The sequence below is a fragment of the Pinus tabuliformis genome, chromosome 7 (assembly GCF_031772625.1).
Source record: "Pinus tabuliformis cultivar Carrire ecotype Pingquan chromosome 7, CPIR1, whole genome shotgun sequence".
In the NCBI taxonomy this organism is placed as follows: Eukaryota; Viridiplantae; Streptophyta; class Pinopsida; order Pinales; family Pinaceae; genus Pinus; species Pinus tabuliformis.
Genome location: NC_142293.1, coordinates 2033170583 through 2033180765, shown reverse-complemented (window position 1 = coordinate 2033180765; position 10183 = coordinate 2033170583). Strand labels below are relative to the sequence as shown.

Below are 10183 nucleotides of genomic sequence, written 5' to 3'. Positions count from 1 at the left end.
TATTGCTTTCACAGAAATGATTCATGATTTTGTGATCTCGTTCTCTTTCCAGCTTCTCTAATCTTTATCATCCAACGTATTTCCAGCCTTACCATTATCTTTGTACCTTATCATTATCTTTGTATGCAATTATTGCTTCTGGATTTTCAACGGTCTTCTCGAGATAATTGTACTCATCAAAATCCATCGTATCTCAGTATTTTGTGGGATTGTCAGCCATAAATTTTGGAGTAGGCTTCACTTACAATCCACTTTGGCTATTGTACAAAGGGGGAAAGACTAGTGTTACTGATCAGGGACCGAACAAGGACAGCTACAACTAAAGCCAGTAGTCACATAACCCTCAGTTTTGATATGTGGTATCATGTGATTTGTAAAAATTGTATTTTTATCGACCCGTAGCAGAGTTTGGTCAAGACCAGAACTAACCTGAACCAGTGAGCAACAGAGTGAAGGTCTTGCCTCGACAATGGTTTCAAGAGTGGCAGATTACCAGTCAACGAAGTAAAAAATTCGAAATGCAGGAATTTCAGTTCCGCCAGTCATTTAACAAATAGATGATGTATCACCCTGGGTCGAAGCCATGGGGTTCTGCGATCTAAGATATTTGCAATGGCTTTCAAAATCAGCAGAGAACGCCGCCTGAGTCCATTTGACACTGCTTGGAGATCACACATGATGCGATTTAGAGCCGAAAAGTCTGATCTATAGGTCCCAGCTGCAGCGATGGTGTCTGAATTACATCTCCAATGCTCACTCCACTTCTGTCAATTAATTCCCATCGACACCTTAGCTGCTCGGATAGCTCCAAATCGACATAAAAATCTCTACATTTGCCTCCAAATATCCTTCAAGCTAATGGCGCAGTTGATGCAAAATCCACTTTCGATTCACAAATCCCTGCTCCAGGTTTGAATCCTGACGCTTTCCTCCGTTAAAAGCCTTCAATGGCGGCCACCAAAGCCCAGGCAAAAGCTACGGATTAATAAGATCTTCGCAGTACTGGAAACCGGTAAATCTCCAGTGATTTCAGAGCTAGAGATCGAAAATAACAATAACAGTTTTTCTAATGGCGTTATGTTCAAGAAAAGTGCCACAATGACACCATCGGTTATAGAGGTGGATAGCGTAATGCAGGCTGATTTGAAGGAAAACGGGTTTCGAAGTACGAAAAGGAAGAAGCTAGTGTGCACGATTGGGCCCACTTCCTGTAGTTTCGAACAGCTTGAAGCTCTGGCTATGGAAGGGATGAATGTGGCGAGGATTAATATGTGCCACGGTACCAGGGATTGGCATCACAATGTTATCAGGAATGTGAGAAAATTGAACAAAGAGAAGGGTTATGATGGATATAGAGGGGTCTGAGATTCACATGGGGGATCTTGGAGGTGCTGCATCAGTTAAAGCTGAGGATGTTGAAGTTTGGATCTCACTTCAATCGAGCTCCTAATAAATGTTCTTCCCCGGTTGCTGGGCTTTGTTCATGGGAGTGTTAGGAAATAATTATGTAGTTGTTGGAACTTCCAATAGAAAAGTTACCAAAATTTCCTATAGACAACGATTTTAAATCACTGCTCCTCCACACAGAAATTTGCTCCAATTCCTCTTGCTAGTCCATGCAATGGAGTCTCCTTCACGCACAATTCATTCTTTAAAAACCTCACATACACCCAGAATCATCGTAAGCTCTGATACCACATGTTGAAAATCTCAAAGCCATATAACCATATGAACAACAAATTAACACAAACATTAAACTGGGGTTGAAGGCAGAGAGCCATCATGTGGTCTCTCATGTTCATGTATTCTCTCTTATTCAAATAATTTAATAATACATTTAAATACATGAGAAAGTGGTCTTAAGATAGTGCGTCTATCTTAGACTCACTTGGTTGAGACAATTTCTCAACTTACACACTAATTTAGGAGAGCTAGTTGGAGAGAATCTCTCATCCAAACTAGAATCCTTAGTTTGAAGAATTCTCATGATTTTATTTATTTAATTTAATAATTGGATTTGTTTATTTTTTTTAAGAAAGTGAGGCTAACAAGTGAAAGGTGGTATCCAGAAAGATGATGCAGTTCCTGGCAATCCAAATTTCCTAGCTAATGAGTGGGAGGTTCCTTACTTTCAGCAGGGATGTTGTTGTCCACCAATTGGCCCAAACCTCCCTGATAGCTTGACCTCTCCATGAGTTAGGTGTAGGAGTATGTGAGAGCGTAGTATTCCAGAGGTCAATAGTGATGGGGCAAGTGAGAAATAGGTGATCCACTGTTTCTGATCTGTCTTTGCATAGGCAGCACCAGAAGGGCCCATGTTGACCTCTCTTGATCAGGTTGTCTCCAGTTGGTGTTTTGTTTTTCAGAATTGACCACATGAGCAGTCTTGTTCTAGGAGGGGCTTTGAGATTCTACATACCTTTCCACCATGTATCAATATGTTGTGGTCTATGTCTATTGGCAAGGTGAAGATATCCCTCTTTGGGAGAGTACCGACCATTTTTTGCAATTTCCCATATAATCTCATCCTCCCCTTCCAAGATTCGGATATGAGATTCAGTTAGAGCCGCTGTGTATGCCGTCCAGAGATGGTGCCATTGATGTGGTAAGTGCAGGTTGTGGGTAGATTTCCAAGCTTGGTGTAGGAAGGTAGATCTCTCCTGGTTAGCAATGTGACTGATGTGGGTGATGCCAGACTCTTTGAGGTGCTGTATTAGTCCTTTTGGTAATAAATGTGCATTCCTGCATCCTATCCAAGGGTCAAGGCCGATACGAACAGATGTCCCATCATGAATTCTCTAAGTAAGCCCATCACGGATCAGTGACAATGATTTCAGTACCACTTTCCAAATGTTCGAGATCCCTGTTTTGTTCCAGCTTGTCTGTCTCATCCAATCCATCGGCCTTAATGGATCAATGTATTTTGAGGAGGCTACTTTGGTCTAGAGACTACTAGAAGTGATTAATTGCCATCCTATCTTGGCCACTAGCGCTGTGGAGAAATTTTCCCTTTTTTTTAATGCCCCAACCTCCCCATTTCTTTGGTATGGAAAACAGATCCCATTTTGCCCATGCAAAAATCCTCCCTGTTTGTTTGCCTTTCCAAATGAATCTGCAACAAATATTGTGAGGCTCCATCCTAGGGTCCTCCAACAAAACTAAATTTCTCTAATTTTAAATACAATAAGACGAGAAATAACTTATTTCTAACTAAACATTTAATCGATGATAATTTACCATTTAAAATTTATTTCCCACAATTAAATAGTAAGCATTTCATTTCAATCACTTACATGAGTAATTTATAAACAGAAGAATACATATTCTGGTAGCCTGGTTGAGATGCCCCTGAGCTCTTGATCCTACTGGGATGCTCCTCTTGACTACCAACTGAATTTACCTCCCAACCAACTAGGAAGTATTTCCTAGCCCAGGAAACCTCCACAGGTTCCCTAGCCCTCCGAGCCCAAGTCCAACCAGATGTAGTGTGTCCAAGATAAACAATACTCACCTTCTCTCCCTTCTCTCTTCTCCACCTTCCTCTCAAAACAAATCCTCCAAAACCACAACCAAACCAAAACCAAAACCAATACTAAGTATCCCCTCTCCTCCCATCATCCTTCCCCTTTTATGCCTCCTTCTCTTCTCCACCTCAACCACTTATCATTAATGTCATAACTACCCCCTCATCCTTACATTGGACTTATCTTCTCCCTAGTAAATTTGAGAGGACATTTTGGGGATGAGATATGAATATTAAATTTGGTAATTAATTGGAGAGGACCATGTCTTCTCCCAAGTAAATTTGAGAGGACATTTTGGGGATGATATATGAATATATAATTTGGTAATTCATTGGAGAGGACCATGTCTTCTCCCAAGTAGATTTGAGAGGACATTTTGAGGATGAAATATGAATATTTAATTTGGTAATCAATTGGAGATGACCATGTCTTCTCCCAAGTAAATTTGAGAGGACATTTTGGGGATGAGATATGAATATATAATTTGGTAATTAATTGGAGAGGACCATGTCTTCTCCTAAGTAAATTTGAGAGGACATTTTGGGGATGTGGATATTTAAATTGGAATAAATGGAAGGAAACCATATCCTATCAAAATTTAAATTTGAGGGGGTATGTTGGGAATTGAATAATAACAAAATTTATATCAGTAATAAATTTACAGTTTCACCAATGTAGGTATGTACCAATATTTCTTGATAATTATAAGTCAATATTTCAAGGTAATTTAAACACTAGTAAAATTTGCATGATAAGATTAAGTAGGGCATTATATACACTCCCACTTCAGAAAACTTCATCCCGAAGTTAGAGTGTAAAAGATACAAGGAGTTCGAACTAGTTTAGCAATAAGGCATAACAAAATAGAGAGAAAATTATAGTAGTAAAATTTGATAAGTCAGAGAATGACATCACGTCCCATCAAGAGTCTCCAACTAATCTATATCCTCCTATCCTTCCTGACCTACTTCTGTTCCCACCCTATCCATCCTCTACTACTATATACGGTGGCATCGGCTATACCAATCTAACCATTGATAAAACCAATATGGTGGAAGTGTCAACTATATCGACCTAACTTCCCCAGCAGGCAACTGGCAATCGTCATCACATGTCTAGGGGAGCGTGTCCACCACTGCCCTCCCACGATTCCAGGTTTGGAGGTTACACGGTGGGAAATACCTCCACCCCTCCTCACAACTAGGGTCAATGCCCTAATATGGACCACACTACAGCACTGGTTGGATACTTGTCATCGAATAATCCAGTCAGGTAGTCTTGCCACCTGTCATTTACATTTTACCCATGTCATAAGAGTGCATATCAAGTGGATACCAAATGTAATAGAACAATGTACATCATACCTTTCCTTATTGGATGTCTCAACCTTCCCTAATGGAAGAGTAGATCTTGGTTATCATATAGTTCTTTCCAATCTGCGGATTAGTTCTCATCCATGCATATATATAACAAGAAAATAGATATAGATACATGATTTTAAACATCATATTATTAAGTCTAGTATCCACATATCAATTTTGTAGTTCATGCTGGAAATAAATCTTACATTAGATAATCATAATTTCACTAAGTCATTCAAGAGATAAATCATATCCACTTAAGCCATACATGAAACAACAATAACTCTAATAGGTCGTACATCAAACATTTCAATCATCAATACCTAATCCATCTAATGATTTACATAAGTAGTTTCACCTGTCCAACTAAATGCATCAATATTACATAGCGTTCATAAATAAATAACATGGAACTGCAAAATAAAGCCTTAGCATAGGTAGCTATCTAATTCAAAATGGACATCATAAATGGTCAAAAGTGAGGGGTAATTGTGACATATAGTCTTTGCATCCTCTCGGGTAGAAGATATTGGGTTAGACTTGTCCCATTGTATCTTAACTTGGTCCACCAAGTGATGCCTGAACTATCAAACCCTATGTTACGATGTCTTTTATGTTTGACACTTCTTTCAGCCTCTCTAAGCAGTATGGAATTCAGGTCATCCTAAATTTGTATTTAACGAATATTTTGCATCGTCCGTCTTTCAAGTATTTTATTACCTGCTTCTGTACTCTATCACTTTATGCTTATGATGTTTGTATTCCAAACAGAATTTATGGTCATATCACTGCCCAGGCGCCTAACTATGTGTTGCTTTTAAATTTCAATATTAAACCATTCAAATTGTTTCACCATTTCTTTATCCATGCATGATAGCGTGATGAATAGAGGTCTTGGGGAAATCGGATGCCAATGTTATTGGCAAGACATGTACAGTCGATGACTCTGTAGGCTGGCCTGGTACCAACAACCTCACTCTTGCCTTCAAGTTGAGAGCAAGGCCGATTTATTTATAAGAAAAGAAATAATTAGCAGAAGGAATTTGAACTAGTAACAGGCCCAATATATAATTATAGCACTCATTTACAGTCATGGCCATTCTTTGCATATTTATAACCATGAATTAGAACTCAAAATGCCACAATTAGTTGCAGATTTTCCATGGATGACAACATGTGTGAGTTGCCTCATTTGGCCAAAATATGCTTACTTGACAACCACATTGTCCAAACTGAAGTTGTAAACAAAATAAAATAGTTGCACACACCTACCAGGTGCTCTTCGGACTGTTACATCAACCAAAAATAGGCAACCAAGTCCAAGAAGAAAACATATGTGCATTTTGTAAACCTTTTAAGTGCTCATACCATTCATGCTAATACTTTTTATGATCCATAGGTTTCAATACACATACTTATATCAGTGTTCTAAGCAATGAAAATATTTGACATTTAAACTGATGCATATTAATCTCTAATCAATGCTCATCAAAATTATAAACCATGATATCCAGAGCAGTAAAGACCAGTGCATATTTATCAAACCTATATTCTGTTTACTTATTTATGTTAGTCCTTAAGGTGACGAGAATATCAGATATTCGAACTCATGCATTTTTAATCTCTTATAGCTTCTCAATAAGCATAATTAGATTGTGTTAAAGGTCAATGTAATTCAGCCCTGATCATGGTCTCTTGTTTTTAGTTTATGCCCTTGCTTTGTACTCGAAAGAGATCAAAATCCGAGGAGTGGATATTACCGAATCTGAATTCGAGAAGGAGATGAGTGAAATACGGGATTCAAAACCAAGAAGGGTTTGTATGAATAGTTGGTCACGTTGTTTGTGTTGATAAACACCCCCAATACATTTATAAGAACAATAAACTAGGTACTTATACTACACATTTTTTTTGTGTCTAATTTCATAATAATAATTGTTAGGATAAACATGAATTAATATTTAGAACACTTGTATAAAAAAAAAATCATAATCAATCTTGAAAAGAGCGAGTCTTGCAAAGAAAAGACGAACCTTTAGTACTTTGAAATTCAATTTCAGTAGATACCCTAAGCATGGATCCAAGAAGATCAAGGCCATACTTGAATGGCCTGTTCTAGAAAGTAAAGCAGAGTTAAGAAGTTTCATTTGATAAGTAAATACAATCTATGCATTTACCAGTTCATAGACAGAAAAGGGAAAAAAAAACAAATTTTATTTGTAAGGCCTCATAGAAACAACATTTCAAAACTACTGACAATATTTAAAAACTTCAAGTTGGATATGCACCTAAATAATCTTCCCACCTTTACAAAACAAAATATAGATTGCTTATATTACTCATCTTCTTCAATGTATAAAAATTGATAAATACATACTAGCTGGTATAAAACATGGGTACTAAAAAAAAATTCCAATCTTTACTATAAAGACCTCATATAAACGACATTTCAAAACCACTGACAATATTTTGTTGCAAATGCAACTAAATAATCTTCCCATACCTATAAATTAAAATATGGATTACTTATGTTACTAGTCTCCTTCACTCAGAATAAATAGATAAACATATATTCGCTAGCTTTTGTATCTCTGTGCTTGAGAAAAGAAACATTAGTAAGACTTCTCCAAAAGATATTAGCAGTCATCTCTATCATTATTTGTATAATGCTTGCACAATAAAACTTGAATACTTCCACAGGTAGTACTGCCCAACTAAACCATCAACAAAAATGTTTAAGCTCTCTAAAGGATATTGCATATTACCCTAACACGTTCTGGAAAGAAAGTACAATTCCAAAACAGTTTGCAAAAGAGGGTTTTCGTTAAAAATATTCATTGCATTGGTCATTTCGAAATGAATATAATTTATAAAAGTTATAGGGAAGGTTCAATAAATCCCTTTGAACACTTGTAATGGCTGCAAGGTCAGCCAAAGGTTGGTCGGATAAAAAATAACCATGGAAACAAATGACAACAATCCACATTTGGTTCCTACTCAGATCCAGAATTTGACATTATCTAGTTTACTCCGATGATGAATGATGATCACCAATAGCAAAACTAAATAGTCTATACTTCTAGTTATCCTTTTTGAACATTCCAGAGCTTATAACAATATGTTTTTCTGTTGTGATAATAAAAATTAAAAAAAATACAAATTGTAACGTTGTTTTTCTTTCGGAAATTCAATAAGACTGCAAGCATTTAGCTCAAGAAACAATCTCCCAAAATGCAGTTTAAGTGGGAAGCAAATCTACCAACTGATACATTTTAATGTAACACGTACTGGGCATAGCTTGCATGCCTATTTTGGCAAGAATCTTGCAATGAACAACTATGGCAGACCACCTAGCTAGTGAAAAGGCCAGGCAACCTTAGTTAAAAGAAGTTGTTCTCAGAGCAGAAATGATTTGAACAAAGGAACTGGATCAAATTTTCATTTCCTCCTCTTGTTTGGCTTTCGTAACTTGCCTTGCTTAGTGACTTCCTTTGGTGAGGTGGTTTTAGAAGTTCTTTTGGTAGTAAATATTTAGAAGAGGTTTATTAAACATTTCTGACATAGCTGCAACCTTAACAGATTGCACCAAATGTCAACATTTAGATGAAGTAACACTGGAAAAAGATATTTAGCTACCCAAAAAGGGAAAACAATATGCCCCATGCAGCAATGCATTAAATGTTGTATAGGTTGGGATATACAATATTGGACTTAAATGGTGTATATCCCCACTTATATAGCATTTGATGTTCTGTGATGCTTCTTCTGTAGCAGTTGGATTAGTATTGAGTCAGACTCGGACATGTAGGCTTGTAGCACATTTTAACAAAATTGATGCCAAAAGAAAATATAACACTTCTGGTAAAGAAATATATGCTGTCATTCAAAAACCTTATATTGGCAGCATTATTTCCTACGTAAAGAATTTGTTTTGCCCAGATCATCAAGCACTACGGTATATAAATTCCCGAGAAAAATTATAACATGGACATGGCAATTGGTTCCCATTATTTCAGATTGTCACTTTTGTTATTCAACATATAATAAGCAATGCAATGTTGCTGTGGAAACTTTAAGTAGGGTTGCCATTTAATTATAACTATGCAAACTGAACCATGGGCTTTAATGTAATTGAAGAGGCACAACTAGAAGCACTTTTGGAGAATATTTGTTGGTGGATGGATTTTGCCTTATGCTAGACAATTGGCTTGAATGTAATAGAAAAGGATTACGTGAATTATGCATATTTTGGAAAAAGGGTTTCGAATCTTACCAACCAATTAAACACTAGAAGCAGTTTTGAAGAATATTTGTTGGTGGATGGATTTTTGTCTAAAGATAAACAATTATGTATTCTGGCTAGATCAATGAGAGAGAAATTGATCCAAAAATTGGATTCAAGTGGGTTGAGAGGAAGTTTTTGGCAAAATAAAGCATTCAGTTAAGTGAGTTGAAGGTTTCATTGGCCACAATGAGAGATGTGAGTAACTTATTGTTGCTCACAAGATTTGTTAAATTGCAGAGGATAGTAAAGCACTAGTTTGCATAAGCCTTTGCCTGTGTTGAATAAACCATGGGTTGATGTTACCATGGACTCTGTTTTGGGGTTGCCTCAAACACAAGAGGAGGTGAACACTGAAAAGCTATTTACAGTTGAATGCGATGTTGCTGTTGTAGCAATTGGAAGAGTATATATAATACATTTTAACAAAAAGATGAAAGAGGCCAAAGAGAAAATACAATGATGACTTTGCTTTAGCGCTATCATGATCCTGAGACCACACTAAAGCCTAATTCAATTCAGTCAATGTCTTTGTAGTTAATGTTTTGTGAGTAACTGAGTTGTTCATTTATCAATATGGATTTGTCATTCAATAATAATATTAAACGTCCTTTTTTTTCTTTTTCTTTTTTATAGGATATATACCAACCAAAATGTTTTTGGAAGGCTATAACTACAAAGGTACTCAAAAACTCTATTTTTGGCATATTATGTCTATTTAGTTTTCTTGGAAATTCATAAAAGCTATCTCTATGTACACTTCACTGTTCAACAATGTTGCAGCCCTTTATAATATAAATTCTCCAGTTTCTATTATAAAGAAATAAACATGTACCTGTTGTCTGTTCTTCCTCATCAGAGACAAAATGCTGGCCAACAAGCTTATTGATATTGATCTTAAGTTTCCCCCTCTTTTTTTCAAAATTCTTGTTGCCAACTTGTAGCTTCAGTGTCCCCATCTTCAATTGGCCTCTTTTTGGTCAGAAATGCATCATCCCCTTCATCCTCATTCCTGG

General features: G+C 36.6%; 1 pseudogene; it reads left to right on the top strand.

Annotated features, from left to right (window-relative positions):
- Nucleotides 1-769: 769 nt before the first annotated feature.
- On the top strand, nt 770-1450 carry LOC149256660 (pyruvate kinase isozyme A, chloroplastic pseudogene; annotated as a pseudogene).
- Nucleotides 1451-10183: the final 8733 nt, after the last annotated feature.